Below are 20793 nucleotides of genomic sequence, written 5' to 3'. Positions count from 1 at the left end.
TAGATCACGCATCATATCTGTTTAAAGAAGTGAAAAAGCTAAGGCAAGACAAGCCAAATTACATTGCAGGAGGAGAAGTCCTCACCAGAATCATATACCAGGCCATAGGCACGGCAGATCAGTTGCCATCTGCTCCCCATCAAAACGACTGGCTAGTGTTAAGAGAGAATATTGAAGACAAATCACAAAGGAAAGTACCGGCCTCTATTAACACCATTGGAGGACGCAGGCTGGAAAGAGTAACAAGAAGTACACAAGAAAAGATGGAAGAAGAAAGAAGAACTGAAGAGGAAGATGTCCGACTAAAGAAGCGGAAAGCGAAAATGGAAAACAACACCAGGTTGCAGAAGATAGCAAAAATGGAAAGGATGCTAGAAGGATTTTCTCTAGAGAGATCTCTACGAGGCGATGTAGGCGCCACTTGGAAACCTTCTAGTAGCACTTACACACTCAGAATGAAGAATAAAAACAACCCAGCTTTTGAGTTGGACTGGTTCGACAGGTACATCCAAGAAAGAAATGCTACGGACGAACCAGAATTGCTACTAGAATAGGAGGATCTCCAAAATTTGAGAGATCGGTTAAGGCCAACTTCACGAGATCAGGAAACACCACCGCCATCTCCAAGTCCAGAGACAAGTGAGAGGCAATCTACCCCACCTGCTGACTCTCCTTCGCATTCAGAAAGCTCACATCATGATGAGAGAGTTCATACACCACCCAGTGAAGAAGAAGAAGAAGAAAGAACAGATGGTCACCCAAACACTGGAACCATATCACAAATTGATAAAGGCAAGCAAAAGGAGGTGGATCAGACAAAAGATAAAGCTTCCTCCTCTCAAGAAATTGAGCTAGAAGCTACTATAGATGAAGATTTGCAGTTAATGGAGACAATACTAAACCGAACAAGACAACACAGTCAATGGTTAGTTGATCAGAACAGGTCCAACAAAATGAAGTTAGAAAAAACCCATCAAGAAGTTATGAGACTGCAGGAGCAAAGAGATGACACTCTAAAATTGATCAGCATCAGAGATGCTGAGATCTTGGGGCTCAAAAGCATGGTAAATCTCCTCAAAGACAATTTACAGGAGTTTGAAGATTTCAATGCCATTTGTGAAGATACAATCAACGTATTCCTTGAAGATGTCAGTGACAGAGATGAACACATCCATAAGTTGGAAAAAGAAAAGCAAGATGCACTGGAGACAGTCAAAAGTTTGCAAGTTGTCATCGATGACTTACAAATTGAAGTCAAAGATTTGAGGGCAGTAACAGATATACAAGCAAGGGAAATCGAACGAGCTAAGAAACAAAAAACGTTGCTACCAACACCACCGGTAGTCCACCCACAAGAAGAAGTGGCTGCACTGAAGAGGGAGCTGGAGTTGGAAAGAAAACAACGCTTAATGATAGCCGAAAGTGCGCTTAGAGCAGAGGATCAACTACAAAGGCAAATTTCAGACTTCCAAAGTGAACAGCAACAAGGACCAGCTCCTGATAGTGAAATGGAAAGCATTGTTTCCAAATCACTCAAGGAAGAAAATGAGAACTTGCACATCAGGGTAAAACAGTTAGAGGAGTCTACAGCTCAAAAAGAGATGGAATTGCAAGCTCTCCAAATCAATAGTAGAACAATCGTTGCGCAAATCGCAAGTCTTCAAACTGCAAGGCAACACCAAGGACAGGTACGAGTGCACCTGGAGCAAGCAGCCACGGATTTGGCTGGACTCGCTGAAGTATATGGGGGTCAAGATGACTACGAGGGAGAATCAGATGATCAAGAAGCCCCAGATACACAGACTGATCAAACCGGCTCCAAAGACCAAGAAATAGACGAAGATTCAGTCACGAGATTGGAAGAGTAGAGGCTGCCCGAGCAAATGGAAAAACAATCAGAGATGATATGGTACAAGGCAATGCAACTAGAAAAGGAGATGCTACAAGGGGCTCTCCAGATCAGGCAAAATAGCAGCAAAGCTACGGGAGGAATGGAATGCCCCTATGTTACCCTATGCTCTGCTGAAATACAAAACTCTAACACATCAACGACAGCTCGCAAAAGAAGAACAAGTGCCAGTGTTTGAAGGAGAATTACAGGATCGGGAACAACAAAACAGAATAGTAGACAGCCAGCCAAAGTGGAGGCGTCAATGGCTCTTGGATCATCCTAATAACCTGATCCACTTAGTCAACGCACCGCATGAGCTGAGGAATGACAGAACTTTTTGCCCAAATCCCCGAACATACACCTGCAGCCAACATAAAGCACTACAAAGCAGAAATTCGACATGGCTAAATTATCCAGTATTGCCAGGGCCTGCAGAGGGAGAGAGAATATCCGGTTCTTACATGGTGAAAACCCTTCAGGGTGCCATTGCAGAATTCGGAGGCTCTCCTGACCTATCCTGCAAGATGCTATGTAAAATAGCTCGAACCTTTTTGGTCTGTCTCACAGTCTTCTCAGAAAGCTGGACTTCAGAATATATGAATACCAAAAGAAGCGTCTCAGAGCTGTCATACGATCTAAGTGGGCCACCTACAGAGCCAATATTGTATGCCTATTTCAGACGGCTAATGTTTCTGCCAAGCTACCATCTCCAAACCTTCGAAGAAGCATTTTACACAAGCTTCTTCATGTACAAGTCCAAAATTTTTGGCCCATTAATGGCAAGCGAGTCTATGCGATATGATGCGTTTCTACATCAAATCAACCAAGAAGGACGACAACGACACTGAAGACAAAGACGATCATGTCGTGGTAGACATGAACTAGGAGGGGGGGAGTGTTGGAGCCCCATTTGTCCAACTATTGTAATGAGGCCATCTTGTAAAGCATATCAAATTCCCATTTTATGTCAAAGACGTCTTATCATTTTGATCCATTCGTCTCGGTCATGTAAAGATTAATCAGTTAGTCAAGACTCAGATTTGTTCCTGTAATAATGAGTAAGAGAACCCCATGTACATTTTTGAGCTAAGGTGACTAAAGTATAAAAGTCACCTTAGAACCATTTTTGAATAACATTGTTTTTGAATATTAATCGTGTGTCATACAAGTCTGAGAGGGAGAGAGAGAGAGACTCTTATCCTCTTTGCTACGTGCTTCTCCCTCACTGGATTCATGACGTGACTACACCATCACGGTAGTCTCTCCGAGAGCTACGCGCCCAGGCCACGCATTCACATTTTCGAGCTGTTCGCGATCGATCCTTCCTCGAGCTTGTTTTGCTTGTAAGTAGCACAAACAGTGTTTGTTTTCAACAATCAAGTGCTTTATGGAATGAGAAATAGATTAGCTACACATAGATACTCATGAACTTAAGTTTTGCCCACTTTTGGATTATGACCTGTTAGTCTATCGCGACTATATTCGAGAAAACTAGGGTTCAAATTTGGTGAGATTAGACTTATAGGTAAGTATATCCTAGTGAGAGGATGGTGCCTAGAAGGTTTGATGAGATTCCGAGTTCATTGGAAGTGTAAACGGTGTTGTGAGCGGTTAGGGATAGAGTGGGTTGCATTCTACCAGGATTAGTGATTGATGCATCATAAAAGTGCGTATGTGTAGATTGATCTTAGCCTGATAAGCTAATGAGATTGCCTACGTGCACCTACAGGTTAGTCCTGTCATCGGATGATAAGTATGTTGTCTGTGTCGTGCATGTGAGTATGAACAGGGGAGTAGTTATGCCCTAAAACAAATGGCCAAGTGGTGGATCTACAGTCTACATCCACCTAGAAATACTTGGTTAGAATGGGCAAGTGGTGGATCTACGATCTACCTTTCCTATAAACACAATTTAGAATTGTTAGATGGTGGACAAGTGGTGGATGGCCAAGTGGTGGATCTAAATTGCATCCACCTTAAAGCCTTGGTTAGAATGGCTAGGTGATGGATCTAAAGTTTGAAAATTGCACACACTTTGTTTAAAATAGGAAGATGGTGGATATAGGAGAAACCAACCATTGCATCCACCTTGAAAAATCTGGTTAGAATGGCCAAGTAGTGGATCTTGGATGCACCCACCGTGAAAAATAGGAAGTTGGTGGATGTAAGAGAAACCAACCACTGCATGAACTTTGAAAAATGTGGTTGGAATGGCCAAGTGGTGGATCTTGGGGATTCACCCACCTTCACGGATTGGCTAGAATGACTAAGGATTTAAGATCTACCTAATTTCAGACACACTTTGTTGAAAGTTGTAAACTGGAGGATTTAGGAGACGCCAGCCATTTCACCCACCTTCCAAAACTTGGCTTGAATGGCTAACTCTTGAATCTTGGATGCACTTACCCTCTAGGAGTTGGTTAGAATGGCCCACTGGGGAATGTAAGGTCTACCTATTTCACACAATTTATTTGAGATTGCAAGGTGGTGGATCTAGGAGACACCAACAATTGGTTCCACATTTGAAGCCTTGGTTATAATGGCCCAATGGTGGATCTTTGATGCACCTACTTTCCAATTATTAGTCTAAATTGTCAAGTGGTGAATCTAGGATCTATCATTCCACAATCATTGTGTAAAATTACAAGGGTTATGATGGCCAAGTGTTCAATGCACCTAACTTATAGATATGGTTAGAATGGCCAAGTGGTATTTCTACGATCTACACCCACCTACCAATACTTGGTTAGAATGGCCAGGTGGTGGATCTCCGGTCTATGTCTCCTACAAACACAATTTAAAATTGATAAATGGTGAACATAGGAGAAACCAACCATTGCATCCAACTTGCAAAATTTGGCTAGAATGGCCAAGTGATGGATCTAAATTGTAGACACCTTCAGAACTTGGTTAGAATGGCTAGATTGTGGATCTAAGGTCTACATATTACACACACTTTGTTTAAAACAAGAAGCTGGTGGATATAGGAGAAACCAACCATTGCATCCACATTACTACGATACACCTACTTTGGTTATCAAATGTCTTGATTTTGGAATCTAAAAGTCTTGAAGAGTGTAATTAAAATTTTATGTGTGAATAAAGTTTTTCATGTTTTCAAAAAATTACTACATTCAACGTGTCATTATAGAGTTTAACTAGTTATGTGTGTTTTCTTTGATTTTAGAGAAAAAATGGTTCAAAAACTAAAATCTGTGACGGTTTCTAATAATGTTGACTTTGCAAGTGATGATAAGAGAAAATGGTACTTAGACCTTTATGGAGTGCAATGTGCAAAATTTCATAAAGTGCGTGTCTTTGTGGCTAGTGATAAAGATGAGAATAGATTTGATTATCTAGGGCAGGTACTCTCTGCAAGTGTTTCAACAATTGAAGGGCACCCTGACCTTGAGTGCATTAACATTATGATAAGTGGAAATTCTGAGTACCAACTATTGGCAAATTCCTATGTCGTTGAAAAAATGGTCAAAGACAAGGAAGAGACAATGTATTCACAAGGTTGGGATGTTAATGAATATTTATTTGATATCACGGTAGACAGGATACAAGATGCAATTATTATTTCTTTGAAAGGCAAGCAAGTGAAGGATAAGAAATCAAATGAGAAGACCACAACCAAAAAGGCAAGGGGTGTTACAACAACTGGTGTTGCATATGTATATAAGGCCATTTTGAGATCAAGGACACAAGCAATCAACCCTTATTAAGGTTTTTGGAGTCTTATCTCTTAGAGAACAAGGTCCAAAAAGCAAAGAAGAGTGCTACAGGAAGCATGAAAAATTATTTGGCATACTTGCCTTTCAAGTATAAAGAGTACAAGATTCCCACACCAATTGTTTTCTTTCTCCTGATCATTATAATTGTCGTCAGCTAAAGCTTGATCAAGTACCAAATTATATGCTCTTCTTTGGAGCAAGTGCAAATCGGCCTTCATCATGTGCTTATCTAATTCCTGTAAAGAATTGTGTCCAAAAGTCCGGAGTTCCAATGACATGTACTGAGCTAGAAGAAGAAAGAATTGTTGAATACAAGTTTTGGATCAATATTGATGGACAACACTCAATTTATGCAGGCAAAATGTTAAGGTTTCAACAAATGAAAAAGGATGGTGGCTCCGAGGATCTAGTACAAGTTTATGAGAAATGAAAGGCCCGGATTGTTGTAGATCCATCCCCACAAGTTGCAACAACCATATCAGCCATAGAAAATGAGGAGGACAAGGTGCTATATGCTAAGCAATCTTACAGTGAAATTCTCAAGCATCTTCATAGTCAAGGAATATTTCAAAAACTCCCATCATGTCCAAACATTGGAGAAAAAGAAGGTCTAGAATCTTGCACACCTTGCGATGTAAGTTTTCTTTTTCTTTCTCTCTCATGGTTATATAATGAGAAAACAACTAAAAACCTTATATTTAATTTGTTTTTGGTTTTGCAAATATTTCTTAAAATAGCAGGATTTTTGTTGGTGCATCATTCATCACCAAACAAGCTCATATGGTCAGTTACTCTGATCCTATTTATGATCGATGATTGAAGATCATAGAGCAATTAAAGAGAGATAATAAGAAGCCAAGGGCCACAGTTTTTAGATATTTGTGTGGTCTAGGCGAAGATGAAGTAGAAAATATTCAAAGAGAAATAGAGACTGGGATGATTGTTTTGTCTAATGGTGCAAAGGACACACCAAGTGTAATGGACATGACTGATCCTATCAAGCAACTAAAACAAGATCAAATTATCCAAGGTGAGTTGCTTGAGCAATTCAATGTGCTCAATGAGGAGAATCCATGTGAAAACTGGAAGGATATTTCTACCACATACAACATTAATGATGTTTTTTACTCTCATTTCTTGACACTCTGTGATACTTGGCTGACATCAGAACTAAAACGTGGTACAAAGAAGATTGATTTTCTAGAAGAGGCAGGAAAGTATATCCAATGGATGATCAACATAATGAAAGACAAAGCAGAATCAACTATAGATCTTCCATGGTCTATATATGTTGTCAGTCTTCAAATGGAGGGAAGATCTTACTTGAGCGCCATCTAAACAATCCTATCCTTATAGGATTGTGTATCTTGGACAACACACATGATTTGGAGATCAATCTACAATGGTCAACTGAACGATTCAAAAATCTCTTAGATGACATGATTAGTATTGTAGGTGGGTCAACAGAACCACAATGTGTGATCCTTTCTTTTTTAATAATAAGGACTATGTGCAGTTATATTCTGCTTTGCTTTACAATTTGTTGGGGCATTGCACAATGTGAAATGAAACATTTCAAATTTACTGGTGCTATAGAATTATTCACCACACTTGTGTTCTTGAGCAAGGGAGATGCCTTTGAGGGACTTATTAGTTCTTGAAATCTAGGGGCACAATCCATAATACGAGATGCAAGACACTTTGATCTAGATTTTGGAAGTGTGAGTCAATTGTCAAATGTCGAGTTTCTACAACTCAAGAAGGAGTTGACAATCAAGCAATGCATTCAAAAGTATTGCAAACAAGAGTTCAAGCTTATTGACATGTTTAGTAATGGCTACATAACAGAGTTGGGACTCAAGCAAAAAAGGGAAGTGATATGCCTTGTGGATAGTACGGACAACCAAAGAAAGCTTAAAATAATACTTTTGAGCTTTGCAAACCAGCATAACGATGTCAAAAAATGGGCAAAAATTCAAAGTCATCGATTAGATCAGACCATTGAACATGGAGTATCAAATACAGTAGGAGCACCGACAAGTGAGACACACAAATCAGTTATGGACTTTTTGAACCTTGAAGTAAGTATGAGCTAAGCTTCTATACCCACTTGTCATGTAATTAAGCTATTTATTTTGAAATAAGTTTGATATCTTGTTTTAAACATGTAATGATAGTCTTATCATGTATATTGTCAAGTATATTAATCATTGATTTAAGATCTTTGAATTTGTTTTTGCTCAAAATTATCATGCAGTGAACCTTTTCTTAATAGTATAAAATTGTACGAAAGATAATTACATCAATAATTTGAAGTAACATATCTACTGAAAAAATTCAATGTAAATTGGCATAATTTTTTTATATTCTTTAGTATGTCAAATTGATACATCATGACACACAAAACTTAACTAAAACATATAGTCTACAATGTTTGACATTTTTTTAACCAAAATATGTTAAACATTTTTTTATTGCAAACTCGAAAATGATAAGAGATATTAAAAGACAATGTCTTTCACATTATGTGTGGCATGATGATCCTCTTGGTATACAATCTTTTCCCATTCCAAAGGGTAAAGTCTTTGAGATAAGTGGTGTTATCTTTGAAGTACGAAATATACAAGGAGCCATTTGTGGGCTTTTTGTGCATACACACCTTCAAAAGGGTATGACTATTCTCCATTATGGTGGTGATAAGTATTTCCATGAGACTTGGAAGAAGTTGTGCGAGATATCTCCAAGGGCAGCAACTAGGTACTCACTTTGGGAGGATCCAAATGTCAATTGTGTGGACGATGAGATATATATTTTTGGGGGCATACAAGATGGAAATTTGGTAGGATATATAAATAGTACTTGGATATATAAATAGTACTCATGGTCTCAGTATGAGCCCAAATGTTTGCTATACTTTTGATCCCAATTTCTCACCTTAGGATAAAGCCACAACAACACAAATTAGCTTGGGATAAATGTGGCTATGTTTGTGTTGAAACCTTGTGCCACATAGAAAGTGGTGAAGAGCTTCTTGCAAAATATGAATTTACATGACATCACTCAAATCTCATGATAAAGTCCCTTATATGAAATTTATCGATAATCTATTTGAAACCGAATCATTAGTGAGTATGTATCATGATAAATGCCGTGAGTTGTGATGGCACTACCATGTTATGCAATGAATACTTGATTTCATACAGAAATTGGTTCTTAGAGTGATATCCATTGAATTCACAGAATGTTTTGAGCTATCATAATAATGCTCTATTTCAAAGTTGATGTATCATGTTAAACATAATCCATACAAGAATTTGTATATCATTGTACGTATTATCAGAGCGTAAACTTATGCATTAGAAATTTCTGCAAGAGTTCATTTTGAATGCATCTTTTATTTTGTGCCGTTAAGAACATACCAATAGTGGATTTTCGATGTACCAAACCCCTATAAAACTTGTTTAGAATAGCTAGATGTTAAGTAAAGTATGCACTTTTCCATTCATACCTTTCTTAAAGTGTCTTGATAGTGGATTGAAAATTTCCTTTCTCCTCTCAAGAACTTTTTTAGATTGGACAAATGGCAGATCTAGGATGCACCCATCTTTACACAATGTTCTTTGAATGGAAAAGTACTAGTTTATTGAATGCACCAACCACCCTTCCACAACTTGGTTGGAATTTTTGGTTTAAGATGCTACCACCTTCTTAGACTTGTTTAGAATGGCCAATTGGTAGTCCTAAGTTTCACTCATCTGTTTTTTGGTTACTTAGAAGAGCCAAGTTATGGGTATAAATTTCACCTCCCAGTCTAATAGCTATTTAAAATGGCCAAGTAGTGGAGCTCATACACATATTTTCTTAAAAAACTATTTTTTAAATCATGAATTCATGGTATATGAAGCATCTTGCCTTCCAAAACTTGTTAAGAATGGACAACTAGTGGATCTAGGATGCAAAAAAGCTTTTAGAATACATTGTTTGGAATGGATTTCTCCACTAGTATTATGGATACATTTCCTTGGCTTACCTTTATACCACAATGAGTGGAATCTTCATTGGTTCTACAAACACAACCAACACAAAAAATTTCATTGTCACCATGTGCACTTTTCCCCCAGATTTAAAGTCCATCCTAAAAATGACTTGGCTTATCTTTATACCACAATGAGTGGAATCTTCATTGGTTCTCCAAACACAACCAGCACAAACAATTTCATTGTCAAGTACCGTGTGAACTTTCCCCCAGATTCAAAGTCCATTCTAAAAATGAAAGAAGGTTAGAAAAGTTGAAGCTTAAAACCACAATAAACATCTTATAGTGGACTATAAGTTAGACAAGTGATGGAGATTGACACCAAATAATCCATGATACTTTAGGTTGAACAAGTGGTGGAAATTGAGACTAAATAATCCATGATACTTGTGGTTGGGCATATAATGAAGCTTGAGAGCAATGAATCATTGATACTAGGGATGATATATTGAAAATAAGATATAAGTTTATGGCCATGCAGTGTGTCTGTATCTATTTTTATGCTTCAATGGAGATTATCTTGGACAAGTGGTAGACCTAGTGGCTCTCTACACTTGAATGGGACATATCTTGGACAAGTAGAGAACCTTATGGATCTCTATGCTTCAATAGAGCATAGATCTAGTAAGTGATTGATCTTATAGTCCCCTATGCTTGAATGGAGCATAGCTTGGACAATTGGTGGACCTTATGGCTCTCTATGATTCAATAGACCATAGATTGAACAGGTGGTGGACCTTGTGAATCTCTATGGTCAACCGTAGCTTAGCTTGGACAAGTGGTGGACCTTGTGGTCCTCTATGCTTGAATAGGGTAAAACTTGGACACATGGTGGAACGTATGGCTCTATATGTTTCAATAGAGCTTATATCGATGGAAGTTGTGTCTCTTTATGATTGAATAGAGTTGAGCTTGGACAAGTGGTGAAACTCATGAATCTCTATGCTTGAGTAAATCATAGATTGGACAAGTAGTGGTTACTATATGGTTCTCTATGCTTGAATGGATCATAGCTTGGAAAAGTGGTAGACCTTATGCTTGAATGATCCTCTATGATTGAATGAAGCATAGCTTGGACAAGTGGTAGAAATTATGGTTCTCTTTGATTCAATAGAGCCTAGATTTACTGGTGGACCTTGTGGCTCTCTATGCTAGAATGGAACTTTTCTTGGACACATGGTGGACCTTGTGGCTACCTACATTGGAATGGAGCATAGATTGGACAAGTTCTGGATTTAATGGCTCTCTATGCTTCAATAGAGAATAAATTGGACAAGTGGTGGACCTTATGGTCCTCTATGTTTTAATGGAGCATAACTTAGACAAGGGTGGACCTTATGACTCTCTTCCTTTTAGTAGAGCAAAGATTGGACACGTAGTGGACCTTGTATCTTTCTATGCTTGAATGGGTTAGTTCCTTGGACAAGTGGTGGATATTATGGCTCTATACCCTTCAATAAAGCATAGATTAGACAAGTGATGGACCTTGTGTTTCTCTATGCTTGAATCAGTCTTAGCTTGGACAAGTGGTGGGTCTTGTGGCTCTCTATGCTTGAATGGAGCATAGATTTGACAAGTGTTGGACCCCATGGATCTCTATGCTTGAATAGAGCATTGAATGCTCGGGGAGGTCACCTAATAAAAATGTAACCTATCATGTGAGTTCAACAGAAGGGTATTTAAAGTTCTTGAAACTTACAGAAATATATATACAAAGGGCATTATTTTTTCAAATTTGAAAAAAACTTACAGATTTTAAACGAAAAGGGTACATTATATTCCTAACAAAATTCACAGATAAGGGGTTTTACAAACATGCCTTAAACGCACGTGATATGTTAGTTTTACACATAGTGAACCCCCCAAGATTGAATGGAACCTTATGGTCTTCTATGCTTGAATGGAATATAGCTTGGACAAGTGGTGAGACTTATGGCTCTCTATGTTTCAATAGGGCATATATTATACAAGTGGTGGATCTTATGGTCCTCTATAACTCAAAAAATCTTAGCTTGGACAAGTGGAATGGAAAGGTAGTGAATCTAGGATGCAATTTTTCTCTTACACCACCATGTTTAGAATGGTCTTGTGGTGGATCTTGGATGCACCAAACCTTCCTTACTTTGCTTCAAAAGGGCAAGTACTAAATACAAGATGCACTTTTCCTTCTCACACCTTGCTCAAAGTGGCTTGGTGGTGGATTAAGATTTCCCCTACTCTTCAACAAGAACTTGAACTTCAAGTCTCCAAGTGATGCATCTAAGAAACAATATGTGTTCTATAACTTTTTAGAGCGGCCAAGTGGTAGATCTAAAATGAAACAAAGCTTCTATAAATTGTTTAAAATGGTCACTTATTGTGGATCAAGGATGTGATAATTGGTGAAAAATGTTTGTGGTGGATTTAGAATACATGCACTCTGAAAGAATCCATTTAGATTGGCAAAGTGGTGGCGGATGGACACTTCAACAACTATGATTTTGATTAAGCTAGTATCTACTCTTCCATGATTTGTAGATTGACCAAGTGGTGGATCTAAGATGAGTACTAGTATTACACAACTTGTTTTGATTCAATATATAGGATGGAACCACCATTCAAAACTTCATGAGAACGACTTTGATTTTATTTAGGATGCATCCTTCATTGCACAAACTATATATAATGAGAAGACGGTGGACTCAGGATGCATTTCCCCTTTCGCACTATGTTTAGAATGACCAAGTGGTGGATCCAAAATGAACCAAACCTTCTTAAATAAGTTTTGAAAATACAAGCACTAAATAGAGGATGGTGAGCTTTCCCTTCCAGAACTTGCTTAAGATGGCCTGATTGTGGATTGAGAATTTTCTTTCTCCCCTCCAAGAACTTGTCTAGATGGGCCAAGTGGTGAATCAAAGATGCACCCATCCTTACAAAACTTATTTAATAGTATTGATTGAATGGATAGTGTTACAAATATCTAGGACTAAGGGGTTATAGCCTTAGTCTTTTTCAAGGACATAAGTAAAAATATTGAAATACTTAGATTTTGGATAGATTTACCCTCTAAGTATTTTTTTCTTGCATAATAGACATGGAGCAGTAATGTTTAAGAAAAAGTGATGATTATGTGGATGCAATAATCATGTCCAAATATCTTGCTTGTTAATATGTAATCCTCTAGGAGGCTATTGTGGTGATCTTTCATTATTTTTTTCTTAGATCCAGGGCTTGAGGGTGGGGTAGATAAGGAATGCTTCAATCCAACAAAGATTAATGAGAGCCTTCCACATGTATCCACAAAGGTCTCACTTGAAGAATTGAAACCAATTACTGATACTCAAATGCAATGATACCTAAGGCCTCTTTGTTGCATCTTTCACCGAAGGAAGTCATGGGTGAAAACTTTCAATCTATAAAAGATGTGCAAGAGAGTGTTGTTGATACAACTACTTTGATCCCATCAAATCCCAATAAATCCATGTTGAGAATAATATTGGACTTGAATGGTCTACTATTGAAATGAAATCAACAACCATCATCAATTCATGAATCTATTCAATATGATTCACAAAGGGATATTGTGTTATGGTCAGGGTGCATCCACTTTTAAAGACCATATTGAGGAGATTCAATGTTGGGATTTGGTCAACTAATGTTTACCAGATGTTGAGAACACTTCAAAGCACTATAGGAGATATTGCCAATTTTTGTAGTTTGGTCTCAAGAATCTTGCTATGTTCCCGAAGGCATCAAATTATTTATACCAGACAATCCTTAAGTTCCAGCTATGTTTAAGCCATTGGCAAAAATATCTGCATGCTTTGAATGTGATCCACACATAACAATTCTTGTTGATGACTCTCCATACAAATGTTGTGTTTCACCTACAAATAATTTCATATTTTCTTCAAAGTTTGATGAGGAACATATGGTTGATAATGTTCTCATAAAAGAGTTGCTCCCATTCTTGTTGAAACTTGACAAGAGCAAAGACGTTGTCGGGGGCTATGTGTTTGAAACGTGAACCAACGGGCAGGCGCCGGGCATCTGGCTGTGGGAGGTGTGAAAGAAAGAGAACAAGAACAACAGATGCAACTGAATCTGGAAATCACCATACCGTTCAATTAATCAAGTCAAGCTTTAAGTAAAACTCAAGAGGGAGCCAAGGCGGGCTGTTACCAGCACCAACACTTAGATCAATTGGTAAATAGGAGTTTAATCTCTCTTTACAGATTAACTGAGCTGTTAACGACATCGGGATTACTAAAACGCTTAATTAATTTATTCACGCTGATGACATTGATGATAATTCCTCTGTCGCTTTAACTATCCTTGAATTACCCGCTTCAATTTCCTTCAAGAGCTCTCTACAGTGCTCATTTTTCTTGCTTAACCTTGTTTTTTCCTTGACTTTTTAATCACGGCCGCTCGCCTTATGCTTGAGGAGAGAGAGACTTCATGCTTGCTTAGCTTCACCTCACCTCTCCGATAGTCTTACTTCTCAAGCACGAGACAGTGAGCCTTCGCTTTCTTCCTTCAATTATGCAACCATCCTTGCCTTGCCTTTGCAAGAATACTACTCTCCTCTTGTAACTTCTTCTTCTTGCCTTGCTTTGCTTGCCAAGGACGAGACGAGAGCGAGAGAGAGGCAGCTTTTCTTGCCGAGGAGGAGCTGGGTGCGAGAGAGAGGGAGCTTTGCTTGCTCCAAGCTTCATCCTCTCGTAATCCTGCTTGCTATCCCTTCTCTTCCCCTTGCCCCCCATTGTTCTCCTCTCCTCTATCCTTATAACCCTCCTTGTTGCAATGTCCTTTTTAAAAAAACTCCTTATTTTTAACACCAACGGTGCCGTCGATGATGTGGTGGATGAAGCGAACCCTATGACATGGCAGTGGAGTTCTGGACCGTGCCGGATTTTGCAAGAGTAGGACCAAATTTGGTCGTCAAGAGGAGCTGCTCGTCACTTTCTGTTTCATGAGGGTTGCCATCCGAGCACTTCCCTGGCTATCGTGAGCATTTCTTGCCCTTACTTCTCGTCGCCCTTCACCTGCATGCCATGCCTTCCAATTTTTTTTTCCCTTTCCCACTTTCATTTAACCCTTTGGGTGGCCTTTGGGCATCCAACTTAGTTTGGTTTGGGCAGGCGGCCATGCCCCTTGGCCTTTGGTGAATATGGGAGGCCTCTCGGCCCTTAAGCTTCATAAATATCAACCTAGGCACTACCCGCAATCATTAAGGCAGAACATTTGGCATGCATATCAACCTAGGCACTACCCGCAATCATTAAGGTAGAACATTTTGCATGCATATCAACCTAGGCATTGCCCGCAATCATTGCATTCCAAAAGAAGACATTCCAAACAAAGAACTCATCAAGAGTTTTTGGGCTTTTGTAGCAACACCATATTAGGCATACATGCCGGCCATCGTCGTCAAGGCTCCCAAAGCCCTAAGCTAACATTATCATCGTGGATTTTACTGCCCATATCAGCATCTTAAATAATGCCAAAATTACCCAGCTCAGCAGCACCGACAACTAACACCGGACTTTGCCTACCAAGCCGTAAATTCCTTTAGGCTTCTCAAACTATATAAAATGCATACAAACGTTGTCGAGGCTGTAAAATTCCCAGATGGCACACCGATCAAGCGGACCAGACTGGTACAGAACCGCCCCCGGTGAATCTTTAACGGCCAATAACTTGGCAATCGAAACTCCGATTGCTACTAAAAAGACCGATGCGCTCTACAAAATGAGCCCTTCAAGCCCATGCATTCATTTCATTTTTGTCCCCTCAACTGTAGTTGCCCAATCTGGTACGGATCTGCAATCGACTTAAACTTCAAACTGCCATAACTTTCCCATCGTAGCTCCAATGGACGAGCGGTAAAGACAAGCCAATAGAGAACTTCAAGCACTACAGTTCTAGACCATAATCTCTCATTTGTGCTCACTTCAAGCATACTCATTTTTTGCATCATTAAGGCATATGTTGGCCCTTTTAAGCCGCATCTGGCATACATTAAGCATTAAACTTGGCATGTTAAAAAGGCCTGATCACTGCTCAATAAATGTGTAGGCTTCAAATAATCTTAGCTTGAATTTCTCTGCTCTTTTTCTCTCCATGAAAGCGGAGCTGCATGACATCCACCCTCTCTAAACCTGCACAACCTCCAGTCTGTGCCAACTGCACTTCAATCTGCATCTACTATAGGCACCTTAAGCTCTTTGCCATCATCAGATTCATGTAACTGGTAAACATATGAAAAATAAAATAAGGCTTATACCCTATCATTAATGTTCTAGCTTAATCATTAGGTAGCTGCCCATAAAAAATATTTGAACTGTATCTGCCGTATCTTCAAAGCATTCAATTATGGAAAACTATTTAGTGAACCCTGCGAGACTCAATTTCTCTTGTTAATGATTCACACGGATTGACCATTAAGCTCGCTTTAAGGAACCCTGTCAAGATCAAGTATGCCTTACTCTGTCTACACACGGAATGGCCATCAAGTCCTTTACCTCAAGTTCTGGTAGCAGAACCAACTTAAAAGATGTGAAGATACTTCATCAGTTGTCCAAAGAAGTCAACTGGAAGCTATTGATCACATAACCAAACTCTTTTGACTTAGCATAGATCTAGGAAACAAAACCTTGTACCACACAACCTGTTACAATAGATAACTGGTACTCTTCAGATATGCAACTAGCACTTTAGTAACCCCCGGGATCAAACAGGAAACCAATCATTAGTCCCACTGTGAGCATTCCTTTAAAAAAGAGCATAAACATATATTAACCCACAAATCTTCATGCAAACCGCCTGGATCATATGGTATATAAGTCAATTGCCTCGGACCATGCATATATATGTCACCTCTTGGGTCAAAAGCTAGCTCAAAATCCCCTACATCATAGGGTAACATCAAATCCCATATGGTATCAGATAGCACTAGATATTGCCATATCCCCTGTGCAACTGGCTCATCCAATTATCGATAATCAATCCTAGGTAAAATCATTGGCAGTGCACCTTCACTCTCACTAGTATTGGAATCCCAATCATGCATATCTGAATACATCAAGTCTCTGGAAAAATACTCTTCATTAGGCTCGCAAGATGCATCCGAAAAAAATTCTTTATCTTTTAGAGGCTCAAAAATAAGTAGAGCATCATCCAACAACTATATAAGGTCTTCATCAGCTGCATCTAGACAAGCTTGCTCATGCATGAATCTGGATTGATTGGTTTCCTTAGCATCTATATTTGAGAACCCTTCCAAAGATTTGTCCAGTAAGCACATAAGATCTAGGTCCACCACTTGAGAAGGTTCCTCCATCTTGCACATCTTAGGCTGATTTAAACGAAGATTTCCACATATAACATGCATACTAAATACATCTACTGTAGACTGCTCGTCAAGTCTTTCACCCTCATCCAAATACTTTGCACTTTTGTAGCACAAAGTTGAGCATGCACATTGAAAATTTCATCTACTGCCATATCTGTATCATCGGCACAATGAAACCAATCATATTCAACACCAAGAGATTGCACTTCACTATGCACCCCCTATGAATCAGCATCATCATGTTCATGATCATTCTGCCATAGTGTAAGACCTGTGTCACAAATTCTTTATAGAGAAGAAGTTTGCTCCCCCTCTAAATCATCAGTAAATTCAGGATCAGTCCGCCAGATCGGTAGCTCTAGGTCACAGAAACTTGTCAAAGAAGGAGTCTGCACCCCCTCTAAATCATCATCATCACATTCAAGATCAATTTTCCACTTTGGTAGCTCGACTTCACAACATCTTGGCAATGAAGGAGTCTCCACCCCCTTTGAATCAACATTTTGCATATCTTCAAGCACATACTCTTGCTTAACCAAGTCCTCAAAATCTAGTACATCCAAATTTGATAAATTTGGTATACCCAAATCCATGATCATGCTGATCTCAACGTCAACAGCCTTGCTTTAGCCTATAACATCTGTATCATCATTCAACTCTTTGGCAAAATCTGTACCAGTATCTTCAATCAACTCTATGGTAGAATCTATATCAGAAATTTTTTTCTCTAATTCTGGTTCAGTAGCAAAAGTATCAGATGTAATCGAATCTTCATGCATGTCTACTTGAATATGGTTGCACTCATTCACCTGCACAATTTCTTCTTGAGCTTTAGCCAGTTCGTTGTTTTGATCCCCTGATCTCTTTTTCTCCTATACTGCATGTATAGGTTCTTTGCAAAATTCACTTTGTGTAGTTTGAGGCTGTAGAGACTCACCCTCAAAGACTTCTACCTCATGCAAAGCATCTGCAAAACCCAACTTTTTATATACAGCTTTAATTATATCAGCATCATTAGCCTGTAAGAAGGTAGCATCATGTACAATAAACTCATCAATCACAGCTTCTAATTTTGATCGTACTTGTCCTCGAATATTTGCGTAGTCTGGTAGACTTGAACTCTTTTCTTGATAGCTTTCATACTGCTCATAACTTACTTGCACAATAGCTTCTTTGAAATACTTCCAGTCATCGTTGCAGGCTTTGGTAAACTCTTGAATCCGCTCCTTCAAATATGAACTCACTAACTGCTCAAAAGATCTGATCATCAACTCTTCTGGTATCCCTCTTACCTTGGTTTCCAGCTCATAGCACTCAAGGTAAACTTCTGGATCGTATCCATCAAAGAGTTGCCTCTCATCGTATACTGCATCTAAAGCTTCATCCATTTGATTTTTCTTCTTTATGGTCTCCATTTCAAGCAGAGATCTTGGAACCAATTGAATCATCTTCAAAAAATCTAGAACTATGGACTTATTATCAAAGTCGTTCGCACTTAGCTCTGCAATCATCTTCATCATCTGCTCTAAACTCTCCATCTTTACCTCCCACCCCGGCTCGTTTCACCTCCGGTTCACCAAAGATGTCGGAGGATATGTGTTCGAAATGTGATCCGGAGCTGGGCCTTTGGCTGTGGGAGGTATGAAAGAGAGAGACCAAGAACAACCGATGCAACTGAATATGGCAATCACCGTACCCTTCAATTAATCAAGTCAAGCTTTAAGTACAACTTAATCGATAGCCAAGGCAGGCTGTTACCAACACCAACACTTGGATCAATTGGTAAATAGGAGTTTAAGCTCCCGTTACAGATTAATCGGGCCGTTAACGACACGGGGCTTACTAAAATGATTAATTAATTTCTTCACACTGATGACGTTGATGATAATTCCTCTCCTGCTTTAACTGTCCTTGAATTACCTGCTTCAACTGCCTTCAAGAGCTCTCTGCAGTGCTCCTTTTCCTTGCTTAACCTCTTTTTCTCCTTGCCTTTTTAATCACGGCTGCTCTCCTTATGCTCGACAAAAGAGACTTCATGCTTGCTTAGCTTGACCTCACCTCTCCGAGAGTCTTACTTCTCAAGCACGAGAGAGTGAGCCTTTGCTTTCTTCCTTCAATTATGCAACCCTCCTTGCCTTGTCTTCGCAAGAATACTACTCTCCTCTCGTAACCTCTTCTTCTTGCGGCTTGAAGTTGTTCGATGCGATCTATTTTGCTCGGGGCTGCTAGGACAGAGGCAAAGCTGGCCCGTGCTCTCCCCGGTGCTTTTGGGGTGGTCGCCATCTTTCCACTTGTTGGAGGTGGCTTTGGTGAGAACATACTCTCCAAAAGCCCCAGATCAAAATGCTATAATGCTCACTGTCTCATGGCTCACTGTAGCAGGTAACCAGAGCCAAATCAAATGCAAATCAAATGCAATGCTCACTGTCACATGTAACCAGATCCAAATCAAATGCAATGCCAAATGAAAATGCTCTGTCGTCGCAGACTCGCAGGAACCAAAGCCAATTTGTACTTCTTGAAGTCAAACAGATCGGCAGGTCTCGGCAGTGTGAACCAGATCCAGAACCACTACTCAAATATTTCGTTGCAGTGCGAGGCACCAGATCTACTGTCGCAGCGTTGAAGTCGACAGGTTGGCAGGTTGGCAGTGTGGCAGTTGCCAGTTCGGCAGCACTGAAGTCGACAGGTCGGCAGAGAACTTTGTATTTGTTGAAGTTCGAGCCAGAAACGCAGCTTGTACTGCACACCTTGTCAGGCCGAACAGGAACCAAAAATGTAGCTTTTTTGACTTGGGAGCAGATCCCCACTGTAGGTCTTGCTCGACTTGGAGCAGAGGGCGAAGCTTGATGCTAACCCCCCCCCCCCCACAGGGCTACCCCTCGCCCAGGGGGGGACTGTGAAAACGTGAGAGAGAGAGAGAGAGAGAGAGAGAGAGAGAGAGAGAGAGAGAGAGAGAGAGAGAGAGAGAGAGAGAGAGAGAGAGAGTCGCATTCTTGTGGTATAGGGTATTTGACTCGTCAGTTCAGAAGCAGCGGAAGAAGACGCCATGTCGGGACCCGACAAGGGTGGCAAGGGGCTCGGCAAAGGAGGGGCTAAGCGCCATCGCAAGGTCCTGCGTGACAATATCCAGGGTACCACCAAGCCTGCCATCCGGTGCCTTGCTCGCAGAGGTGGCATGAAGCGCATCAGTGGCCTCATTTACGAAGAGACTCGTGGCATGCTCAAGATCTTCCTCGAAAACGTCATCAGCACATGCCCGCCATAAGACTGTTACTGCCATGGATGTGGTGTATGCCTTGAAGCGCCAAGGCAGAACTCTCTATGGGTTCGGGGGCTAGGCTTTGCGTCCACCTTCTTGTAGTGTCGCCTGCTCATGGGGATGGTCCTTCTCCTTTCAGACAATTGTTAACCCTTAGAATGAGGGTTTTCCTTTTTCTCATTATTAGGGTTTCATGATTGAGGTTCATCCTTCTGTGGTTTAGGGGTCAATGATGTCAGAGCACAATCAGAATCCTCGAGTGCATTGACAGGCATTGTATATATCTCTTTTGAATGGAATATAATATCTTGTGGCTGTCTCCAGTTCCTTTAGAGAGAGAGAGAGAGAGAGAGAGAGAGAGACTTCATCTCAGCTCGACGCCGGCATGGGACCACTCATGCAGGCATCTCAGAACTCCTCCAAAGAACTCGGACCATTCCCAGCTACAACCAACACGCGACTGCACGTAGTGTCCAGAGCATAGCTCGTGCGCTTTCAGCAGGCAGTTCCTAGCATGTGTGCTGCCTG

General features: G+C 40.0%; 1 pseudogene; it reads left to right on the top strand.

Moving 5' to 3' along the window:
* The first annotated feature begins 20052 nt into the window (after positions 1 to 20052).
* On the top strand, positions 20053 to 20369 carry LOC147421219 (histone H4 variant TH091-like; annotated as a pseudogene).
* The last annotated feature ends 424 nt before the right edge of the window (positions 20370 to 20793 follow it).

This window comes from Adiantum capillus-veneris, chromosome 28, assembly GCF_014529385.1.
Source record: "Adiantum capillus-veneris isolate H3 chromosome 28, ASM1452938v2, whole genome shotgun sequence".
NCBI classification, from domain to species: Eukaryota; Viridiplantae; Streptophyta; class Polypodiopsida; order Polypodiales; family Pteridaceae; genus Adiantum; species Adiantum capillus-veneris.
Note: the sequence above shows the minus strand (reverse complement) of the source record. Positions and strands in the feature narration are given on the sequence as shown.